General features: G+C 35.0%; 1 protein-coding gene across 2 annotated transcripts in view; it reads right to left on the bottom strand.

The window, feature by feature from the left end:
* LOC119076405 (5-hydroxytryptamine receptor 2A) overlaps positions 1–23,129 on the bottom strand; it is a 128,295-nt gene extending 105,166 nt beyond the window's left edge. Inside the window, exons 1-2 of one of the 2 annotated variants that reach the window (XM_037183132.1) lie at positions 22,335–23,129; positions 14,122–14,478 (exon numbers count right to left, since the gene is read on the bottom strand). The gene's annotated coding sequence lies outside the window, so the exon portion shown is untranslated. The remainder of the gene's footprint in view (positions 1–14,121; positions 14,479–22,334) is intronic. The other variant, XM_037183133.1, reaches the window with a different exon arrangement.
* Between the last annotated feature and the right edge of the window lie 1,303 nt (positions 23,130–24,432).

Raw genomic sequence — 24,432 nt, 5'->3', positions numbered from 1 at the left:
TTAAAGAACAACAACTGCATCGACTCCCGTTTCAATTCAAAACTTGTGTTTTCCCATGCAGAGCGAACCCAATTAAAAAATTAAAATGTTTACAATGCAAACTTGTTTTAAAAAAAATATTCATTTAGAAAGAAACCGAGAAAACTACGTACATTTCCCAGAAGATATAACTCTTCGTAAACTGTTATGACAACAACAGCAACAACAACAACGACAAAAAAAACATTCAACTAAATAAAAACTAATTTTCTTCCATAAAAATCTCTTCTCATATAGCTGTTGTAGCTCCAGGGTTACAGAAACTTTTATTTTTATTTTTATTATTGAATTAGACTTATTTTCTGTTTCATATTTATGTTGCCTGAGCTTTTGAATATGGAATTGGATTTTGATGTTCGATAGATTCCCATAGATATATTGTATTGTAACACTGACACAGTCGATGTTACACATTCCCCAAACGATATATTCGATGTGTCTGTATTTTCCTTTAGTCGCGAGCGTATCGTATAAGTAAGTGAGGGTAGTATATAGTATAATTCTGAAACTATTTATCAAACAACAACAAGCAGAAGCAAATAAATAAACGAATAAAAATATTTGTTAATACAAAAATATTTATATCTGCAAACAGTCGCAAATAAAGTGGCTATGACGGAAGCAACGATGGTTTATTATATTACATTCCACAATGATACGTTATATGCGGAGTGTACGTGTTTCGTCAAACTTGTTCTAAATTTGATTACATTTTATTTGCTTATTAAAATTTTAATTTTATGAATGGAAATGGAGGTATTTCATACATTATAATTTGTAATATCATCACAGGGATGTATTCTTGTAACACGGTATTATGACAAGAAAATGCACAAAATGGATACGGAATTTATTTGAAAACAATTTAAACGCCAGTTATTCAAAGTTTATACCTTTCATTTTCACAGAGGCAAGCGTATGAGCAGTTTTACTATCGGGTCTGTTACTTCATTAAATGATATCAATTTGATTGAATGGATAAGGTCGTACTTAACGAATCGGAAACTATATGTAAAGGTTGGACTGTCGATGTCAGAGCAATTTGAAGCCACATCTGGAATACCACAGGGGAGCCACCTGGGCCCGCTTATTTTCATCATATTTATCAATGACCTTATGTCGGGACGAGATCAAAAAGCCTATTGTTTGCCGACGACAACAAACTCTTCATGAAAATTTCCACGATTGAAGACTGTACTCACTTGCAAAATGTGATTAATGGGGCGAGCTGAATAAACTATACTTAAATGTTGCTAAGTGCAAAGTGATGACGTTTACGAGTTCAACCAGTCGCTTCGATTATAAGATTGGAACACACAGCCTTGAACGAGTTCGACTGATAAAAGACGTGGGAGTTTGGTTTGACGAGAAAATGTCGTTCACCGAAAATATCGACCGCATGATTGGCAAGGCCTACGTAATGCTTGGTTTCGTGATCCGCTATTCAAAGGAATTCAAAGATCCTTATGTTGTAAAAACGCTATATTGCTGCTATGTCCAGGGCCTATTTTACGGAAACATGTTTCTCAAGTTTTTGAAAGTTTCGAAAATGTTTCTGAAGTTTCTTAAAGTTTCTTAAAGTTTCTAGAAAAGTTTCCTTAAAAAACTTTAAGAAACTTTAAGAAACTTTAAGAAACATTTCGGAAACTTTAAGAAACATTTTGGAAACTTTCAGAAACTTGAGAAACATGTTTCCGTAAAATAGGCCCTGGCTATGTCCGTTCAATCTTGGAGTTTTTGTTCGTCGTTTGGTGACCGTACTATAAGGTCCACAAAACCAGAATTGAATCTATTCAAAAGAAATTTTTGAGATTCGCACTAAGAAATTTGGGTTAACGTGGCAGGCTGGATTTACCTCCCTACAAGGACAGGCTTCAGCTCCTTAACATGAACACACTGGAACATCGAAGAGAAGTTTATGTTGAAAGTGCTAAAGGGTGACATCGATGCTGCATACTTACTGAGGCAGGCTGGAGTGGACGTTTCGAGTCGAACAAGTGACCGTAAGTCTCAGTTATTATGAAAAATATGAACCTGTGAAACCCATGAACCCATGAAAGTCAAGGTACTCACAGCAGTGCGATCGAAGAAGTGTTTAAATGAACTTTCGCACTAGTGCGTGAACGTGACGTTTGTGATAAGCGATGATCCTACTGCTGTACATACAATTTTTTGCCTGTTCATTATTTACATGAAATTTTGCCTAACAATTTAAAATATTTATAATCGATGAACCGAGTGCAAGCGAGCAAAAATAACTGCTCCAACACTTGACAACTTCAATACGACAGATTGTGGTATGACAATTATTTTTTCTGCTGCCTGTTGAGATGTGGCAAATGTTAAAGACTGTTAAAGATTGTTGTTGTTTACATTTGCATTGATCTTTCTGTGGTTGCGATATTACAAAGAGGCATGAAACAGTTCAATTCCGTCAAAGAGCCGATAAACGTAACGAAACTGCATATGTAATACTTTGAACTCTTTGAACATTTAAAAATGTAAACTCAAGCATTTTTGGAAAACTTCTTTGAATTACGGCATGCATAAGCCTTAATCCGGTTTTATAAACATCAAAAACGAATCAAAGAGCCGTAATATGCCGTCATATGTCGTTAAATAACCAAATTGAAGATTAATTGAGCACTCACTGGTAACATTTTCAAATTCATCAGACCAACCGCAAATGTTGCAATTCTGTATTTCCTTTGCACAGGATGCTATTAATCAAAATTACTTTGAAGGCTCTGTGCTCGTTTCCTATTTCACTTGCAGAAACATGTGAATATGTTTGCCCTGATTGATGTATATATGGACATACGTACTGCATATGAGAATATATAAAGAAAATGTGACTGCGCTAACTACGTCTATATATGTGTTATGCTAACTGAAAAGCCATAAAAAAACTTTCCTTTTTTAATTTTGCTGGGTGTGCTACACCGGCATATTTTGTATGCCATATTTACATAACCTATCGTGATACAGAATGTAGTATAGGCATCACATTTGTGATTGCCGTTGAAACACATGCTTCCCATTTAATCATAAAATCCTACAATCTAACAAAACAAACACACACTTTTCTGTATAATGTGTGCCGACGTACAAAACTTACCGACTAATAATGCCGTATAGGCGAAAAACCAACCGTGAAACGATGACGATAATATTTTCTTTTCGTTCCATTTTTTTTCTGCTTTCGTACGATTTTTTTGCCATGTATATACAAACTATCCTTTATAACATGCCTCAAGAGTGTATCAACACGAAGGAATTTTATTGCTGACATGACGCCATGATTAAGATATATGCCATGCTACACTCCAGACATTTCTTATAATACGGAAGAAAATATCCGGCGAGAGTTTTCATTCAATAGTGTACGAAAATCTGCCTTCGCGGTCAATTAAATATTCATGAGGTTGACGAAGCAGTAAATGCAAGTTACTATTGGAATAGCAGTTGTGGGGCCGTTAATTTTAATGAACCCGATGGTGGATGCATAGATGCATTAGTTTCGTAACGAATTTTCATAGTTGGGCGTAGGAGGTATGGAAATATAGAATGTTGGAACAATGTGGATGTTCCACATTCTACCGATGATATGAGGACATTACGAATTGAAATAGCTTAAGTCAATGTTTTCTTGTGATTATTGTATCGGAAACGACTTCAAAGGAAATATCAAAATCTCGTTGCACCGGACATATATTCACGAAATGTAACATAATCAACGAAAAATTTCGAAATTTTATCAATTTATGATGAAAGTCAATGAGAGTGCCTCTCATTTTCTCTCTCTCTATCTCTCTCTCATTTTTTTATATATATTTTTGACGTATCGTGATCATTGCTGATAGCAGGGCGTATTTTTTAAAAAGAATTTTTAAGAAATTTGTAGAAAAATTTAGAATTTTTAGAAATTCGTAGAATTTTTTAGAATTTCAATTCTAAAAAATAGGCCCTGGCTAATAGTGTTGCCAGCTTACACCTAAAGTGAGTGCCAATTAAGAGTGATATCGCGAAATCTTCGAACAACTTTGGGACAAGTGGTCACGGATATTATTGACTTATAGCTCATTCGATTCGTTGAACTGTTGCGAGTAAAACGTGGTACTACGTTTGGTGTCATATATTTTGCTGTCTGCCAAAAGGGGCCCAAAATCCCCGTAGTGTACGTAACCAACTTGGATATATCAAGTATCTCTTTACTTTAGCTTAGTTCACTTCAGATAACAATTTTATTGAAAATAAATATTGAATAGCCACAAAAAAGTCCAAAAATACCCCACTTTTATTTAGAAAATAGTCGAAATAGATCGAAATTTGGGTTCCAAGAGTATAAGAACCACGTGAATACATCGAAAAATTCTTTGCAGTGAAACTTATCCAAGGATGTTTTTACATGTTATGGTACTACAGAGGCTAGGCTCTCTTACCATACATACCATGTCTTGGACTTATGTCACTGCAGCCGGTCAGGGACTTGGGAAAATTACCTATTTTCTTCACCTAAAATGATTGATATCACCAACAGGTCAACATAAACATGGCGGTGTGTATACTCAAAATGTGCGTCTCTTCACGGCCTACAAGGCTAACTAAAAAAGTTTTTTTTTTTTCAAAATGATTTTACTCGGTTAACCGCGAGAAAACGATTTTGGGCCCCTTTGGGCAGACCCTTACTTCATGACCACGAGCGTCGACAACAAAATAAAGTTCACCGAACGTAGTACTACATTTTACTCGGAAAAGTTCAACGAATCGAATGAGCTATAAGTCAATAATATCTGTGACCCCTTGTCCCAAAATGTCTGATTTTGTTCGATGTTTTGGCGATATCACCCTTAAGAGTCTTAAGGGTATGTGTCTTTATATGGATAGTCTTGAACGAAATTAAATTGACGTTACATCTGAAAGTACCGTAACCTGAAGATGATCTATATGGTAAACACTTGCTAGTCTTCTCTCAATGTCGTTTTTTTTTACTGGATTGGTAACGTGTCCTAGGAAACAATGAGTCGATTGAAAGTCGAAATCAATTCGAAACCAATTAAAAGTATTTATTCGACGAAAAACATATAATAATACGCTCTGCGAGTAAACAACGATGATTATTTAAGTCAAATCAAGCCATTTCATACCCCCGATGACACCCTTCACTTTACCGTACACCTTCATAAGTACTTCTACACCAAAAAAAAGTATTTTCAGCGCAGCTGAAGATTTTTTTTTAAGCTGGACAAGTACAAATGTGTAACGTAGCAGTATAGACTTACAACCAAAATGCAATAATATTCAGGGCATCATCTATATTGTACATAGTATTGCTCAATAGACAATAGGACTGTTCAACTACCACGAAAAATGTACTGCTAAAGTGTACTAATTCGGGACAAGTACAATTGTTAACCTAGCAGTACAATGTACATCTTAGCTGCACTTAGTGTGGTTAGTATGTAAAATGTACATATATGCCGAACGTAATATTCAGCTGTCTTGTAAAATAGTTCTGCACAGTGAACACCCTCTCAAATTTTTTTTCCGTGTGCATCTACAAAATGAAACTACCTCATTAAATCAGGAATTGATTAACACATTTACAGCTTTTTAAAGACATTAAATATTAAATTATGGATTGCAAAGTTTGCGAAATAGTTTTGGATTTTGATTGGTGAATAGAGAATAATATTCACTGTATATTGCCAGCGTGATTTAATCATTCTACGATTATCTCTCACACCTGCAACCATATCACATAAATCAACGTTTTTTTCATCCGATAAAATAAATTCTGAAAGTCGTGCTTAATATCACGATGCCTTTTCTAAAATAACAGCATACCGACAATGTTTATGTGTATGTGATATGAAGGTACAGCAATTATTATAGTCAAAACGAACAGGAGCATGGTGATAAAGTGTTCATTAAACGGTGTTTTGTGTTCATTCATTTAATTAAGAATTGCAGTTCGGTGGAATAAATTATTAAATTAAAGTTTACAGAGAACGAAAATTAATGGCAACGAAATGAAAATTAAATATTTATAAATCATGATACGGAATGAACGCAGCAGAGCTGACAAATGGGTAAATAGCTCCCGCAAAAATAGTATACCTAAAATATATAAATAGTGGGGTGGTAAAACACAGATTTTTTTATAGAAACGATTCTGACAGGCACGTTTGTATGGAAATTCAACCGTTTTTTCGTTGTTATGTTGGATTTTCATACAAACCTGCCTATCAGAATTTTTTGACTTACAGGGAAATTTTCATTGTTTCGACATTGTGTGAAGTGTCACAGACGAGCCGACTTTTTATCAGCTCGTATGGGGCAAAATTTTGGTAAACAAAAGAAATACGTAAAACCGTATAGGGCGACAGGAAGTCGTATAGGGCATCTGCCCCATACGCCGTACAGAACTCGGCGCGCCTGAAGTGTCAAATGTAGGGGAATTCTTTTGTGAGAGCATTTGACACTCTCCGCACGTTCTCTGTCTCAGTCAAATTTCTACTTCAATTACTTTCCGCTACTAAAACAGTCTAAAATCCCTTCGGGGAAATCAGTGACAGTAACACTAATTTGGAATTTTATGTCTAGGTAAATTGATTTGACTACGGGACAGACTTCAGTGATCATTACACGCCGTGATGTACTATAATCAGCGACTATTTATTAGGAAAACTTTTTTCCAATTTTTTTAGCAGCATACACTGACAGAAAAATAAACTGCGGTCACAGGTAATGTACGTCCCCAGGTAATGTATTTTCATAACATTATCTGTGACAGGTAATCTTTTATAAAATTAGCTGTGACTGGTAAAGTAAAAGCTTAACTTTGACAGTTAATTTGCAAATAAAAAAAGTTGCATGCGCTGGATTCGATCCGGGGACCCTCAGATCATGAGTCTAGTGCGTTGTCACTGAGCCATTCAGTACGTAACGTTTCATAGTTTTATTGTGGATATAAGCTAAAACATTACCAGTCACAGCTAATGTAGGTTACCCACCACAGATAATGTACATTACCCGCCACAGCTAACATTTGACGGACACATTATCTGTCACAGGTAATGCTTCACAGATAGCCTACTAACAGGAAGCTTTAAGGCACGTTACCAGTCACAGATAATTTATTTCTGTAACATTACCTGTGTCAGCCAACTTTTCTTAACATTACCATCTGCAGGTAATCTTTTTGGAAAGATTATCTGTCACAGGTAATGTGAAAAAATATTTTTTGTCAGTGTACAAACAAGTAGAAACAGTTTTAATTGTATGTGTTGATCATCTGAAAAACAGCTGAAGCATATTCATGCTGAAATCTCACTTCCTCTTACTGTATTCAAAACACAAATGGTTTGTATCGAACTACTACTCTATAATAGGATTTGGCGATAGAGACTTGACAATAACAAAACTATTTGAATGACTTCAGTTCGAATAGATGAACGCCAAAATTAGACGTTTTATATATTCATTTAATTGACCTGCAAATTTAACAGGAAACAAGAAGTGAAACCGCCACAAATCAGTAATTTTAAATCAATTTGTGACTGATTTCCACATCAACGTGTATATACGGAAGAGATAAATCAATTTGCACTTGCGAACGCTAGGGTCTTCGCATCCGAGCACACGCATTATATTATTTTCCAAGTTATTATGTTGATATAACATCATCCTTTCTATATGTAATATTGGGTATTATGTTAAACGAACGCCGAAAATACATTTATGTATGAAGTTGTAAACGATGAGCATATACACACACACAGTCTGGGTATCATGAAGGCATAAATCTTTATTTAAAAATGCTCTGCTTCACTTCTCATAAGTGAATCCATTTTGCTTCTATAATGGTGGTGGATGTGTAGTATATGGATATGCGAAAAGTCAATCAGAGCGTGGAATTTCTTTGGGATGTTTATTTGATAAGTTTTACAAATTTACTTACACTTTGTACCCCCGGATTAGGATGTTATTTTGTTTGCACTTGTACGAGTTAGGGAGGCTTTCTGGTCTCGTGTTGTTAGCGAATTTCTTTTCTTTTCTTTGATTCAGTTAGGGGAAAAGCACAAAATAATTGCTACTAAGCAATAGATTCTTACGCCCGTCGCTCTGTTCGTAACGGATGATTAATTTAACATTTGATTGAATTTGGCCATATTTCCACAAATACCGTTTTTCCTACCGTTTTTTCCTACCCTATTATATGCTCGTCCACCTTACTCGTTTCAAAATGCCAAAAGTAAATCTATTCTAAAATATGCACCTTATCTCCTGATTCGAAATTAAACCCTCCTGAGTTATGCATAGTATGACATTATATTGACGAAATCATTTTCGCTTTTCCTTCTATTTAACATCCCAACAAAAATCTCTTCGAGAAAAGTGTGACGCAGTCTTTGAAGTACAATTTCTAAAGTGAATGATATCGCTAGAGTTGACGCTTTCAGCTTCGTTACGCAAAAATTAAATTTTACACCCAATTTTAGTTCAAACAAGCTGGCTTAGTTTTTCTCATCATCTGCCAAATAATTTTTACCAAAAAAAATTTGACTGGAAACAACCAAAATTTTACCAAAAAAATCTGAGTCGCATGTGGCAGATAAATTTTCTTGCTGGTCTGTTCCTGAACATTTGCCACTTTGCGACGCAGATTTTTTTGGTAAAATTTTGGTTGTTTCCAGTCAAATTTTTTTTGGTAAAAATTATTTGGCAGATGATGAGAAAAACTAAGCCAGCTTGTTTGAACTAAAATTGGGTGTAAAATTTAATTTTTGCGTAACGAAGCTGAAAGCGTCAACTCTAGCGATATCATTCATTTTAGAAATTGTACTTCAAAGACTGCGTCACACTTTTCTCTAAGAGATTTTTGTTGGGATATCAGTCGTTTTAGAAGTTTTAGAACACTGCTTTTTATAACAGTTTATAACAGAAATTCGGAAATTTGGCGAAAATCGAAAATTTGACGAAAATCGAAAATTTGACGAAAATCGAAAATTTGACGAAATTCGAAAATTTGACGAAATTCGAAAATTTGACGAAATTCGACGAAATTTGACGAAAATCGAAAATTTGACGAAAATCAAAAATTTGACGAAAATCAAAAATTTGACAAAAATCAAAAATTTGACGAAAATCGAAAATTTGACGAAAATCAAAAATTTGACGAAATTCAAAAATTTGACGAAAATCAAAAATTTGACGAAATTCGAAAATTTGACGAAATTTGACGAAATTCGAAAATTTGACGAAAATCGAAAATTTGACGAAGAAAGTAATTCTCTATCTGCCACCATTCAAGAAATACCTCTAAAAACATAATTGACCCACCCATTTCCAACTTTCGTCATTTTTCACATATGCCCCTCTGTTCTACTCGTAAAACTCCAAGACTTTGCCGAAGAAAGTAATTCTATATCTCTCATAACCCAAAAAAATATTAGTCCTTCCATCCTACGCTCAAGTAGCTCAAAATTTGGTCACTCTAATCACTCTATCTCAAACGAATCTGCCCCGACTTTTTTAATTATTTTTTTGTTCGAATCGTGTTACGAATACCTTTCATTTGATGGGTCGCACGCCTCTGTAGGTTTCAATACAGCTAAGCTACAGCCGAAAACGCGTTCCCGACCCTCGAAAACCACACTCAGAAACCACTTCGAGGCCAATAAAACAAAATTCTGGTTTTTCCTGGGGTAATGGCGTATCACATTTTCATTTTTATGCCCACCCTGAGGTTCCTGCAAAATTTCATGGAGATTGGCTGACTAGTTTCCGAGATCGACCGTCGATAGATAGACAGATAGACAGATAGATAGACAGATAGATAGAAACATACAGAGTAAGTTGAAAGATTTTGATTCTTTGGAAAACGTTAATTTGGTGCATTTTCTATCAAAATGACCAACTTCAAAACGATGTATCTCCGGCAATTTTAAAGTTACATTGTCGAGTGATAGCTCGTTTTGCTCGTATTTGAAGCGCGAATAAGATATAATAGGATTTGTGGTGATACAGGCCAAAGGAAAGAAACTTAAATTCTCGCCTATATATAGTTGCCGCGTCTCAAAAAAATTTCTTCGTTCTTTTTTTTGGAAGTTAGACTGCGTCAAGTCCTCCGCTATCGCTCCGGACATGATTGAAGTGATTGTGACGGTAATCCTTCTACCCACATATTACCACACATGTGTATAACTAAATGCCAAACACAAATATTTTGAAACTTTCGGTTTTCTTAACATTACTTGTACGCTAACGTGCTGCATAATACATGTTCCAATATATATATATACAATACAACAATCCACACACTCACACCGTACAAGTTCATTGATAAAAGAAATGTGTATTTATCGTCAGGGATTATCCCAAAAGTTTTCTTATCATTTTTGTATCAAAGCAAGTAAAACTAGATTTTCAACTGGAAAATGTTGTTCTTTCATCCAAAAAGCATGTTACACTTTGGATAACGTTCCATTTGAAGTTTTTCGATGGGAAAGAGGAGAACGATTAATTTAATTCATTGAACAGAAATCAATACAAACGACTTAACACCGGAATGGAAGGTGCAAATAACCTCACGAAAAACTATGGTATGAGACTAGCTAAGGTAGTAGAACGAAAGAAATGGAGCAAAAAGTAAACGATGTGAGAAGTCTGTGCTCAGCTCATCAACGCAAAAAGCGTGCTGTTAAAAACTGGGAAAATAAGTACATAAAACGAACTTTTTGAAATGAACTTGAACTGTCGGTGGTTTGTCGTTTTGCGTAATTTTGCGGCTTTATAAGTTTACTGTTGCACGAAAACAGAAAAGGACATTGAGGTAATGATAGATTAAGCAATGCTCAAGACTTTACTTTTGGTTTCAAGGTTATTTAATTATCTTTAGCTATGTGTAGCGATGCGATACGAAAAAGACCGAATTCAATTTTGGTTCTCCTATTAGGTTTTGACTTAGTTTAATAGTAATAGACTGACCCGTCATATAAAATTTTTATTCGAGCGGCACTGCAAATGAGGTATCAATGAAAGGCTTAGACAATGTATGTTACGACTAGCATCTTAGGTTCACATTAAGCGTCATCAGTACCAGCCCAGACCTGTCTAAAGTTCACACAGATTTTGAAAAAAATGTCTTGCATTTTTTACAAACATATATCAATGAATCTAATCAAACTAGGCATGACCCGAAAGTACTTGAGCTCAGCTTTCCAACGAGCCCACTCTCACCCGGAACGATCATTTATAACGGCCTAAAATTTCGGATAAAAAACACTATTTTTCCAACTTCGGAGATCTTCCACCAGCAACCAGGTGTGGCTCGAGACTGTGTGAGGCCTGTTTTGAGGTCTACTGGCAAAGACCTTTCAAACCATGTATACATCCATCACAGACGAAATGGGTCCGATTTTGATAGGTGTATTTTCAAAAGAATCCCTCATACGTAATATCGGTTTAAGTATAGTTTCCGCTCAATAAAATAAACAAAGCAAAGCTTAAAAAAACAATTTTGTCTTTCACACGGAGTAATTTTTGTATATATGGGAATCAAGCCTTACTTTAGCTTCAGTTTTACGTCTACGTATTGTCAGTCTGTATCTATTTATTCTAAGGATCTTACCGTATAACAATTGAAAAATTTGAATCACGCATTTTTCGCTTTGTTATGAGTCCGTAAAGTTATTACTAAGCGAGATATGCATTTCACCTAAGTACATGGTCCTATGGATTTAGTACATTTAGTCCAATAAATGCGATTGATCAACGAAGTGACAACATTTTCTATAATTTGATTGGATTGAAAGAAATTTCATAATTTTTGCCGATGTCAACACAACGTTTTCACACCCAAAGCCTTCCAAAGTTTCAACTGAGATGAGAAAATGACTCACGAACTGAATTGTTGCTTGAAATTCCGTGATGCACTAAGTACTGCTTAGCGTAGGCCATTAGATAAAATCAAACGAATCCACTTCCGACTTTGCGCCGTATTATGAAGTCCTTATTCAATCCTTTCACGTTTCGCATAAACAATTTTGGCCGGAATTTCAAACAGCCGCAGGGATAGTAATCTCATACATAAAAACCGATTAACAAAAGAATCATTCAACGGGAAAGAAAATCGAAGTCAAATAATTACGTATGTATGAGCTTCGATGAAAGAGTCCTTACAAAAAAATATCCATGCATGTGTGTGTGTGTGTTTTGTAGCTGTGTGGGTTGATTCATAAAAAATGCACCGAAAATTTCATTGAAGATCTGAGATACATTCAATAAATATAAAATTATTAAAACCACACAAAATGAGTATATTGTGCCAAATTTTTCAATTTAGCTTCCAACTTTGTGACATTCGTTTCATATTCAATAAGAATATCCGATCCGTTACATTATTATTATGATATTTTAACAGAAAATTCTCTTATTGTGTATATGAATCATATATGGTTTGTGATGATTCAATCAACTTTTCAGAGCGTGTACAGAATATCTAATATAAAATCCATGTTGAAAACAATGATTGACACCGCCATCTTGCTTGTTTTTGAGACATTTCCGGAGGAATAATGCCAGTAGCAAGGAAATTGTAAATTGTGTTGTAAAGGATTTAATCTCTTATGTGGACTTGGACATAGGGAATTGCGGCTGGTCATAAACTTTTGTGGTTTCTTTGTTGCATTTGTCATGAGAGCTTGCAAGTAAAACTTTTTAGATGTCACATCATTATAAAACGGCAACTTTGATTCAAACGATTCAACTTTGTCATACATTATGTAATTTGGACTGGCAGGATGGGTGGTTTCTATTTTGTACACGAAGATGACGAGAACTTGTTTGTGTTAATAAAATGTTTTGATTCGATACTTCCGTATCTTTGAAATGTAGCCCACAATTTCCCTTTTCGTTGCCATCCATAAAGGAGAGTAAGATTTACTCAAGTTATGCTTTTCACGGATTCAATTTGCCCGTTCTGAACACCAAATAAAACCTATCATCAGTAATCGTATATGACTGTCTCACTGGGACATTTTATGTTGAGTAAGGTGTGGGAAGGTTGTATTTCGAGCCGAAGGCGAGTAATATGTCCCACACCTTGAAACAAAAAATGACCCAGCGAGACAGTACGGTGTTTTGTTTTGCGAAAAACTGGTTTGTGTTTACACGGTCGTTTTTTGGCTGTAAGACAATTAAGTTATTAAGTTGAAGCATTCCATTGTAAAAGAAAAAGAAAGTGTTGTAGGAGTGGCTTCTCATGCTTCTGCTGCTTTATGGAAACAAAGCCATTTTCCGATATACTTCACCTAATTGTAAACAACGAAATTTGGTATCAATTCCAAGAACGCGTAGTTCAGCAAAGTTTTTTACTCACTGTATCACAGGGAAATGAGTCATTACCTGATGCTATTTGCAGTAATTATCATTTCCCAATGGCTTAACGATTGAAATAGTATACTTATTGGTTTGGAGATTGTTAACTTGACTTATGTGGTTGCATCCCTCGACTCCGGCTCGAGTCATTTTTTGTCAAAATGAAAATATCCAAACCAGTGCGTAATATACTATTTTATGCACTGTCCCATCCGGAAAGTTGTCATTACATGCATGTGTGGCAACCATGGATCATTGTCTGTTACATGTATATTCAGACCTCACGGAAAGCGGTGGAACGATTTTATTTTTACATGTGAATAGTTGTTCGAGTTTATTGGTTTTCAATTGTTTTAAGTTGAACTTTCCGGTTGGGACAGCAAATAAAATAACTACATTGGATGCAGCGGAAGTAATTCATTACACGAAGGAGCGACACTGTGATATGAGTCGTCAATTGTATGTATTTAAACAACAAGTTTCAAAATGTCATTTTGACTGGTCTACATTGTTTTCAAAGGTTGTTGCTCAAGAACACACTTTTCTGAGTTCAGTTCTTTCCGTAAAGTTGTCATGTAATGAGGTACTTCCGCCGCATCCAATGTAATCTAGTACAAGGTTGTTTATTTATGTCATAAAAAAGTGCCGCATACAACTTTCAATATTTTTCAGAAATTTTATTGTTGAGTGTGTACTAACCTTTCAACACGACAATTTGCACTCGAACTGATGTTATAGAAGAAACGCCAGTGGCCAAACTTCGGAAAAACGTGTGTCTGTGCCCGCACAACTTAGTTCTTGTCCGTTCTAAATTTTTTTAAGAATTTTCCTTTTTTTCTAATTTCTCATCTTTTTTTGACGACTTTAAAATATACATAACCGAAATTACAATCAATTTGAATATTATTATCATTAGTAAGATATTCATCCTTAATATCTGTGGCTATTAACGCTTAGACGGGTGAGCTGATGTGAAATACTGACAATGGATTAATCGATCGAAGAACTTCACATCCATTCATTTAGATTGAAGGTGATGCACATGATGCATTTTACCTAAAAAGTATCGTTAACTTAAGATACAGTCGATTAATATTAAATGTGGTTACGTTCATTAGCTGTGGCCAATTATAATTGTTTAACAATAATATCAAATTATGGAAGCCAATGTAGCCGATATCAGTGGTTCAGTTATGTTACATATTATGTGGATGTTTGTGCAGTTATGTGGATAGTGCGAACCGTTACAATATAAGCAAGCATCTCTTAACCATTAACGGACATGATTGCTAATTTAACAGTTTATTGAATCCGTTTCATTTTGATCGAAGTGTTTTTTGAGATAATACAGTGAAATTCAGTTCGACCTTCAGAATAAAAATTTTGAAGCGTGGGCGTCCATTCTGCCAAATTTTCTTTTGATGCTTCGTTGCTGTGTTGAGTTTCTTTTTACATAACTAGCGATAACAAGATGAAAAGAAGAGTTTTCGTGTGAAATTTTTTGATCCGAGGCGTAGCCGAGACATTTCCTTTTTATACCGAGTTAGGCAATGGATTTTACATGCTGAAGACGTCAAAACATGAAAATGTGTTACAGGTGTTCTTCTCGTAGACAACCAAATTATTCCACCGATACATAATTTGACACTATTTCATGAGTAGAACACGAATTGTCCTAGTCATTACGTCCTATTTTAGAGGATAACATATTCTACTACTTCAAACAACATGCCAAAATGGCCCGATGCCATTATCTCATGAAAATAGCACAGTTAAATAGGCTGAAAGCAAATATGTTCTTAACAGCCTCGTTCAGCTATAGATAAAAAACTTGATATTTCGTTTCCGTTTGTTTGATTGACATTTGTCACGTGATCATGTCAACCAATCAAAGCCATTCTGACTCTATTCTCTACTATTTGCTGCTTCAACCAAAGAACATATATGCTGACAGAAGGAGGGTATCGAATAAGAAGCGTCTGCTATGGCTATCTAGATTGCCTTCATTTCTTCAGATCATAATATTTGTCCATTTTACAAATTCAGGCAACCATGGATAGTCAAAGTAGACTCATTTATCTAGCCCAATGTCAAAAATGTGTCGATGTGCTAATCTCGAATTTTTTATTCGATATCCTCCGTCTATCAGTAGAATATGTTCTTTGGCTGGAACGGAAAAGTACACGAAGACACTCAGGATAAGATTTTTCTTTTTTAAATATGGCAAACATCCAATTCCAGCCGTATGGTCGGTATGGTTGATCAAAGCCGAAAGTTTCCAGCAAATGTTCTGTTTTAAGGAAACTCTACCTTGTTGTCACGAATTCGACCAAAAATCTACTTTGAGCACAAACTAAATAAACTCCAACTCTCATTGAATATTAATTTCAATTTTCTAATGTTTACAGACTTCTTGAAATACGAAAAATCAGTTTAGGTACAAAGGCGGCAGAAGACTCAGTATTTTTAATGCAAACGAAAATTTTAACTCGACTCTTGTGCAGCAATATAGTAACTTGTTATTTGCAAAACGGGGCAACTCTAGTATCACAACCTTGCGTAAGGATTTCTTTTTTATTTGGCAATTTTTAAGATGAAATCAACATAAATCCTTCATGAAACATATTGGCGTACAATAGGTGTATGTATAATTGCAACTAGCTGAGCAAGAACAGCCGTTTTCATTGTGGATTTCCACCGTTCGTAAACTGACACAAACCGGAAAGACAAACAGAAATGCGAAATGATATATTCATAGCCAATGGATATGTTTTTGAGATAGGTACATAAATAATGCATTAAAAGTTTTGCTAGAATTTAAAAAAAGAGAAGAATTCTCTATGTTGATTTTATTCATTATTCAATCCAAAGATTGCAAACGAAAAACTTTTCTTTTAATTATTTTAACACAACCAAAAATGTTGATTATACTCGTAAACATGCGGTTTGGCTACACGTAAACATTTCAGAAATATGCCGGAAAATGAGAGCGAAAACCGAAAAGTTTTCTTCTATTTTTTTGTAAATATTCATAATTAAGAATAACTTTTTACAAACATTGGCATATAATTGTACTTTTGCTGCTTCAAACAAGTTTTATTATGATGATTTATGCCGTGTCTGTTTTTACAGCTTGACGGGAAAAGTTAAGTTCAAGTTATACCTGACGAATTTTTGGAATTTTATCAGTTGAATTTAATGAATACTAGTGAACCTAGAAAAAAAAGCTATCAAACTCGAGCAACAGTGGTCAGAGCGCAGCGAGTGCCACAAAAATATCATAAATTTTAATACGGAGTGCACAATATCTCTCCAGCTTTGCTGCGATAGAGTATGCATTGCAGTGAGAAGATGAGATATTTTCTCATCTAATCACAAAAACTATAATTTTTCGCAGTAGATCTGATTATGAATACCAACTGATGATTCATGTAATCCCGCTTTGTGTGATGTCACAGTAAGCAATACCAACAGATCCATGTAATCACGCTTAGTATGAAATCACAGTAAGAGTGTAAAACAGGTATGGTCTATTGTCCGCCCGGAGGACATAAAAATTTGATTTTTCGTCCTTAAACGCACTCATTTTCATATTATTTTGACATAAAATGTGAGTGCTTTTAAGACGAATTCGCCGATCGACCATACCTGTTCTAGACTTTCATTGAACAATACCAACTGATCTATGATCTATGTAATCATCCACAACAGAGGAAGAAGTGAGCAAAAGTGTGTTCGTATTGTTGGGGAACGTTTATAACCAACCACATTAGGTTCTCCCAATAAAGGCTACCTAAATTTTTATGGGCTTGTCCTGGTTCGGTAAATGGTTGGATATGAATAAAAAACATAGCTAACGCCGACCCGTACGAAACACCTATTCGTATCAAAAGCCTTTAATGTGAAACTCTTCATTTCTCTTACTTCATTTTCTTCTCTGCTGAAAAACTATTCTTCCCTTTAAATCACTTACATTATCCACTCTTTGCCTTGTTATCATATACAATTAAATTGCCGGAGGCAATATAGACAGCCCCGTACGAAGTCAAATTTCATAAATTCCTATTTAAACAGCTATATACCGCTATATTTACCTATATTTCACTGTAAATAAACATTTCACAGAGGAATATGCTATTATATAGCTCTATATGCCTGTATATAGCTCAATATAGCTGTATATAGGTATATATAGATGTCCATATATGGAATCCCTGAAACCCCTCACACTTAACACATTATTTCCATGTTAACAGAAACTCTCTTAGTACCATTTTCCCCAAGATACTTCAATTTTACTAAAATCCAATATGGCCGCCGGCAGCCATTTTGTTAGGAGACCGGAAATAGTACAGACGCTTTACATTCGTTAATACCTTTCAAACAAAAAAAAATTCATGAAATTCGGTCAAAATTTACTCGAGATATTGTCAAAATACACCATGTTCACTGTACTTCCGAGTAGCCAGACTCACTCCAAGAGACCTAGCTCACGCTCCGGAGAACATAATTTAATAAAAAAAAAATTCCCTGATTGGTACGGTCAATACCTATCTAATAAAGCTAAAACAGACGAAATATGTTCAAATGTGGCCGACCTACAAGCAAAAACTGCTTGCCGCCCTGTGCCTGTTCCACACCAAGGGGTCTAACTCACGAGTCGGACATCCGATTTCCATAAACTTTTTTTTTGTCGATCGGTATTGTAAATACCTTTTATTTGACGTATCACTTACAAGTTTAACATTTGAATGTCCGGAGATATCTTCGAAAAACCGTAAAGCACTTATTGGGCCACAGCTCGGGAGGGGTCGATCCAAAATCACTCATCTGCGAACTTAGCCTGTCTTTTGACATTACCAAACGGGAAAAAAAAGAATTTTCAAAATCGGATGCGTTTTACTCAAGTTATCGTGCAGACAGACAGACGGACAGACAGACGGACATTTTTTTTCGCGGATTTGGCATCTCTAGACAACCACAATAGGTTTCCCCTTACTCAGGGAGTCCAATTCGACGTGTTACAAACGTATGCGTAAACCTATAAGACCCCAGTACTTCGTACGGGTCTAAAAATAGCGGGTAGCTCAAATCTATCACTTCTTTTGATTTAACAATTTTCAATGGTTTGATCCAAAGTCTTCATTTCAATTTGTAATAAAAAAGACTGCGTTAGCCACAGCACATCATTTATCTTCGACATCGCTGCAGTTAAGTGATGAAATTTCTGTATAAACTTATTCGAAGATGTTCCTTTACCATGACATGTTTTGAAAACAATTTTCTGTAAGATTATAAACTATTTAAGTGCTTGGTGAAGAGCTACACTTCAGGTATGTATGCATCGAAATTAACTTGGAACTTTGCTTGACGTCGCCCTGCCTTTTTAATAAACCATCAATTTCTGTAGTACCTCCGCAAGGATCTATTACATTTTTCAATGCATTGTTCCTTGCTGTTTTTTACTGGAGATACTTGCATCAGAACAATTGAAACAATGCTGCAGTTAATTATGAAATGCTATGCAATGTCAGCTTCACAGTATACTTGAAACAATGTAAAATGGCTAACGCTTCAACTTTTAGTTGATGCTTTATGCTTTAAGCTGTCGCCAACCGTTGTTATATAAAGCGGTCACGGTCACAGAAAGAAAAAGCTTTTTTTTGAATTAAAATAGTTGTTCGTTAAGCAAGAGGTTACGAATAGGAAATAGTGAGAAGGATTTTGGTTGGCAATTTGGGTAAAAAAAAGAATTGAAAATTTCCATCTCGTATATAAAACCCTTCACACTTACTCTTACATTAGGAAATTAAAATTTGTATGTTACAATTAAAGAGTATTCACTGCTAAAGTAAGACTAGTAGGTATAACAGGTGAGATAAAAGTAGGTTAAGAATATAATGTCAACTTTACCTTGAATTCATACACAAGAACACTTAACACTGTTTTTAATTTAATTCTTTTGTCTTTCGTTCTTTTTAGCATTTTAAACGATCATGAATTATATAGTGCATCCGAGTGGAATACAAACTGTAAGACCTTGGACTCGCATTCGTACAGTTTTTTTTTACATTCATTTTTGTTCTTCAACCAAATTGTGTAAATGAAATAAATGAAATGAAAAGCCGAATTATTGCATTTCATGTCTTTTTATGTGTCACAATCCGTACCAGGAATGTATTCTATCGAAGATGTCGATTCGAATATATTTAAATGAACTGACAAAAGAAACTAGCCTCGAATCTCGAATGAGTCAGCGACGGTAAACTTTGACGGGAATTAAGCTACGATGGAAGTCGGAAATTCTCACTGTCTGAACAAGAGTAAGTATTCAATGCAGGTACTTTCGAGTTCTAGTCTCTGTCTGAAGGAAGATTTCTATACCCGGGAAGTTAGTCATTACTTCATTGACATGAGCATTAAAACTCATGAATTCCCAGTGGCTTAATGAGTAAAATACCTCAGGTAATTGTTTGGAACTTTGTATTTTGCCTAGTGTGGTTACGTCCTTTGCCTTCGGGTCGAGGTGCAAACGCCACATTTGGCAAAATAAAATTTTACAAATGAGGACATAAAATAATTATTTTTAAACTTTGTTTTAGCTAGTGCTTTTCGACTAGACGTAGTGTACCGAAAAGTGTACATTGTCACTTCCAAACCATGTGTGCGGATTTTTTTTTTTTTCGCCCTAAATGTGAGATTTGACATTTCAGGTGAGAAACTGCTTGTTTTCTGACATAGAGAATAGTGAGCGATGAAGAAAATAAGCAATTTCTCACCTGTGTTGTCAAATTCTCTGGAAAGTCTAAAACCATCCATTTTTCGTTGATTTATTTACGTTTTCATGTTTTTTCGCGGAAGAAAAATGAGCTTCGCTAAGCGCACATGAAAAACCTAGTGGAAAATAGGAAGTTGCAACTCGAGCGGTTGGAATTTCCTCCAAAAGGTGAAGAAATAATTATTTACGAATGCGATCGGATTTTTGGAGTGTTTTCTCAATTAATTTTGATACACATGTATCCAAGATGTATTCAAGTGTTTCTAAATCGCATAGCACGTGTTTCAATCGAATTTCCACTCATTGTTTCATTCTGAGTATCATCTTAAAAATGTAAGTTTTAACTTAAGATACCATCTCTCACTTACAAGATCTGGTTGAGTGACTATTTCAAACAATCATTTCCATCACTTTGTGTAATTCAATATTCTATGAATATCAAATGGCAAAAGGAAATGGACACAAATTGAATAACGAAACGAAAAGGGATGTTAAAAGACATGTTGCCGGAGTTGATTTAGACAAATAATTTTCTGTTTGGTTAGGTTTTCGTGTTGACAATCAACAATAATTTAAAATAATTTATTAAAACATCGAATGAAAATCACTTCTAGGAAGGGTAGGGATTTTTTTTTAAATAAAATAGTCAGACAAAGCAATTGACTGTCTAGGAATCACAAACGACGATTCATGCAGATTTTCACAATATGTTTTCAAGTAGGAAAAAGACAATGAAAATATGTTTAGTTTACCCACGATTGAGTCAATTGTTATTCACAAAGGCAGGTCAGTTTCAAACTAAAAATGAACCTGAAAAGTAAGTTTATCTTTCGATTCACGTTTCGTATCTTCAGATCAGATTCCCATGCAATTTTTCAGGTTAATCGGACCTGAATTCGACCCTTAGTGATGAAGACCTTTAGTGATAAAGACCATTAGTGATAAATTTGAAGTTCAGGTCGAGCCAGTGGGAGGTGCGGGAAAGCAGGAAAAGTAGAAAAATACGCTTGCTTGATTTCTCACCAAAAGCTACTGTTGTACAAACCCGATTTTCTTAAAAATTAATTTGTTTTGCCTCGTCAATACCTTTTATTTGACATATCGCACACCATTTTTGAACTCGTCTATTCAAACATCCTGAGAAATGCTTGAAAAACTACAGAAACACAAACAAAACAGAAATAATGTTCCGGGAACTTGACTCCAAACTTCCGTCGCTGTTTTTGAGCACTTCCCATTGAGTCGCATCAACATTTATACGCTAGAAGGTTAGGTGCACACGCAAAACAACGTAAAGTTATTTAAAAAAAAATATGTTGGGTCTCAAAACAGTCAGCGTACTTGCGCCGACGGGAAATGGGCGAATACGCCGAATAAACTGTGCTAGCAATTATTATTATACTAGCTAAACGATCTCTACGATCCCAACCCAATGGCGTTTCACATTATCAAAGCGTTTCATTTTTACTGAGATTCGTAAACTACTGAAATTTACCAAAATTTACCAAATTTGAGTATCGATAAATTCAGTAAATTTCGGTAATTTTTGGTAAATTTCAGTAAATTCGTAAAATCTATTAATAATAGGTCCTGCAATGGGTCCTATAGCACTATAGCACTATAGCCCTATAGCACAAGAGGTTCTTGCACTATAGAATAAAATTTCCTGTTCCTTTTGTCACAATCACATAGTAAAGTTATGAGAACAAATTGCTTCGTACCGGTCGAAAAAAAAAATCCAGAGCAATTTTTCTCACAACTTTAGCAATAATTAACCAGTTTTTGTAGGGAGCTACGGGAGTTTTTTCACTCGTTCCAATCAAAAACGTCGTTGATAAGAAGTGGAACAGTGAAATTTCGGTAAAATTTCCATTAAAAGAAAAAACTGTAATCCAAAAGTTATACAAGACTTATGAACAGAAGTTTCTTTTGATAGAAGAAGTTACAGTAAAAGAAAAATAATTTTTATAACTGAACGACTGTCTGGCCGTTGATGATTCAGTGATTTTGGAATAAGGTAAAATTTTGAAAACATTTTTTTTTTCATTTTTTATGCAATTTTGTTGATTTTCTTGAGAACTTATTTAAAAGAAAATTAATTACGAAAAGTAGAATAGTTGGTGTGTGTACAAACCTGTTAGTTTTAACGATTGCGATAATTTACACAACAGTAAAAAAGAACGAAACATTTGTTTTCAATTCAGCACGAAACAATTCACATTAAACAGTTTCCCATTTCTATTATTATAACTCCACCGTGCACACATACAATTTTACATTAAAAATTATTTCTTTTCGCGTAAAAAATCTTCGATAGAATCAATGCACCTACTCAGTTTTACAATATATTTCCATTAACCAATTTTTTTTTTTTCTTCTTCTTCTCTTCTTATTCAATTCTTATTCAACACACTAAAAATAATAATCATTTCCTTTCAGAAATAACATTAACATTTTTACACTCTCAGTACATGTTTATTTTTGTTAAAACAAAACTTTCCGAACTGAAAATATTACCCACAAAAATCAATTTTTCATCTCATTTAACAATGCATGCCAAAACAGACATTAAAGTATTGTAACACACTGAAATTTGTATTTTTAAGAAAAAAATTTTAAACCGCAAACGGCCGATAATTATCCACTTTGTACATGAACTTAAACACCAATTGAATTTGATCGCTTCGCCAAAATGCTACACCAACACCACACAGTGCATACAGGAAAAACTATAACTTCACAAAACGAAGTTCACGATAATTCGGAAAATATTTGAGCGTTTAGTGTCAACGCCGTGATTTGAACCGAAACTTATGCTTCACTGTACAGGATAAATAATACCCATCAAAAATTGTGAAAATCGTTTCGTTTTGATGGGAAAAACGTCCGCTCTAGACGAGACGCTCTAGTCACATGTACCCCGCACGAATTCTTGTCAAAGACTGACTTCAGAATGAAAATATTATATCAGAGCCAGAGCCAAAACATCGAAAACGCATGCTGTTGACTGTTGTTATGGTTTAATATACAGCACGTTCAATGTTCGAGTATAATGTTGAATATAGATGGGTGCTAGTAGACTCTTGAATGAAATGAATTGCATTGAAAATTCAGAGTATGTGCGCTAGGCGTAGTTTTGTTATGCTTTTGTTTTCGTTTGTTGTTTAAAAGAAGGCATACCTCAATGTTGGAATTATAAATTATTCGTATGTATGTAATCCCGCTGGTGATAGATGAGTGGTGTGTTGTTGTAGCCAAGCGGACAGTATCCCGGACAGGTGCATTAGTACGTCGTAATGGATTGAGATCTGTTGTGGGATAGGGTTATGCGTAAATTTCGATATTTGAATTCTGAGTTCTTTTCAAGCACCTGATCTTTTCGTACAATTGTGCGAGTAAGATGAACATGGTTGCATATTGGTTTCACCAACAACTTTTTTTTGATTTGAAGATATACGATTGTCGATGCTCAGTGCGCCGATTCACGTATTTTCGTGAATTCAAATATTAGCAATGAACGTCAACATAAGGTATGGTCGAATGTCAAACTTTGTATGAAGCGGAGGAGAGGTTCGTCAGAGGTTTGTCCTCCGCTTTGTATGAACAGACCATATCTGGTTTATACTTTCATTGAATATTTGTACCTTCACAGTTGGGTGTGTGTATTATAAAATCCCACAAGAACTGTCAAATTACGAATTCTTAAAGTTACGATCGTATGAGAATTGAGGCCCAGAGCACTGATTCTTGCGGATAAATCGAAATCATTGTCGTCGATTGATTTGATCCAACTGTATTTATCTATCGTCAATAATCTCCCCGTGGAAATTAATTGAAAGTGGCATTGCCATCGGCGACATACAATTTTTCTTTATCTGTTCAATTCCACTTCAAATTGGTTGTGAATAATTTCCATGCAACATGCAACTAAACCACACTGAGCGAGATGTATTGCTGACATAATGCGCTCGTAAATTTGTTAATGTTGTACGTAGATTGAACAACAAAATCGAGAAAAGTTTATTTGCCTTGAAGCCTTTATTTACCAAACACAATTGTTTCATATGAATCGATGTACGAGTAATAAAGACAGATATTTGTTAACTGTAAAAATCGGTGTATGATGCTGTGAATTCCGATCCACGTCTATAGTATAGATGTGCAGGTCTTTAGTATTCCATGTGGTGCTACTTGTATCTAAAGTTAGACTTATAGATACTTCTACACAAACG

The sequence above is a fragment of the Bradysia coprophila genome, unplaced genomic scaffold (assembly GCF_014529535.1).
Source record: "Bradysia coprophila strain Holo2 unplaced genomic scaffold, BU_Bcop_v1 contig_232, whole genome shotgun sequence".
NCBI lineage: Eukaryota > Metazoa > Arthropoda > Insecta > Diptera > Sciaridae > Bradysia > Bradysia coprophila.
Note: the sequence above shows the minus strand (reverse complement) of the source record. Positions and strands in the feature narration are given on the sequence as shown.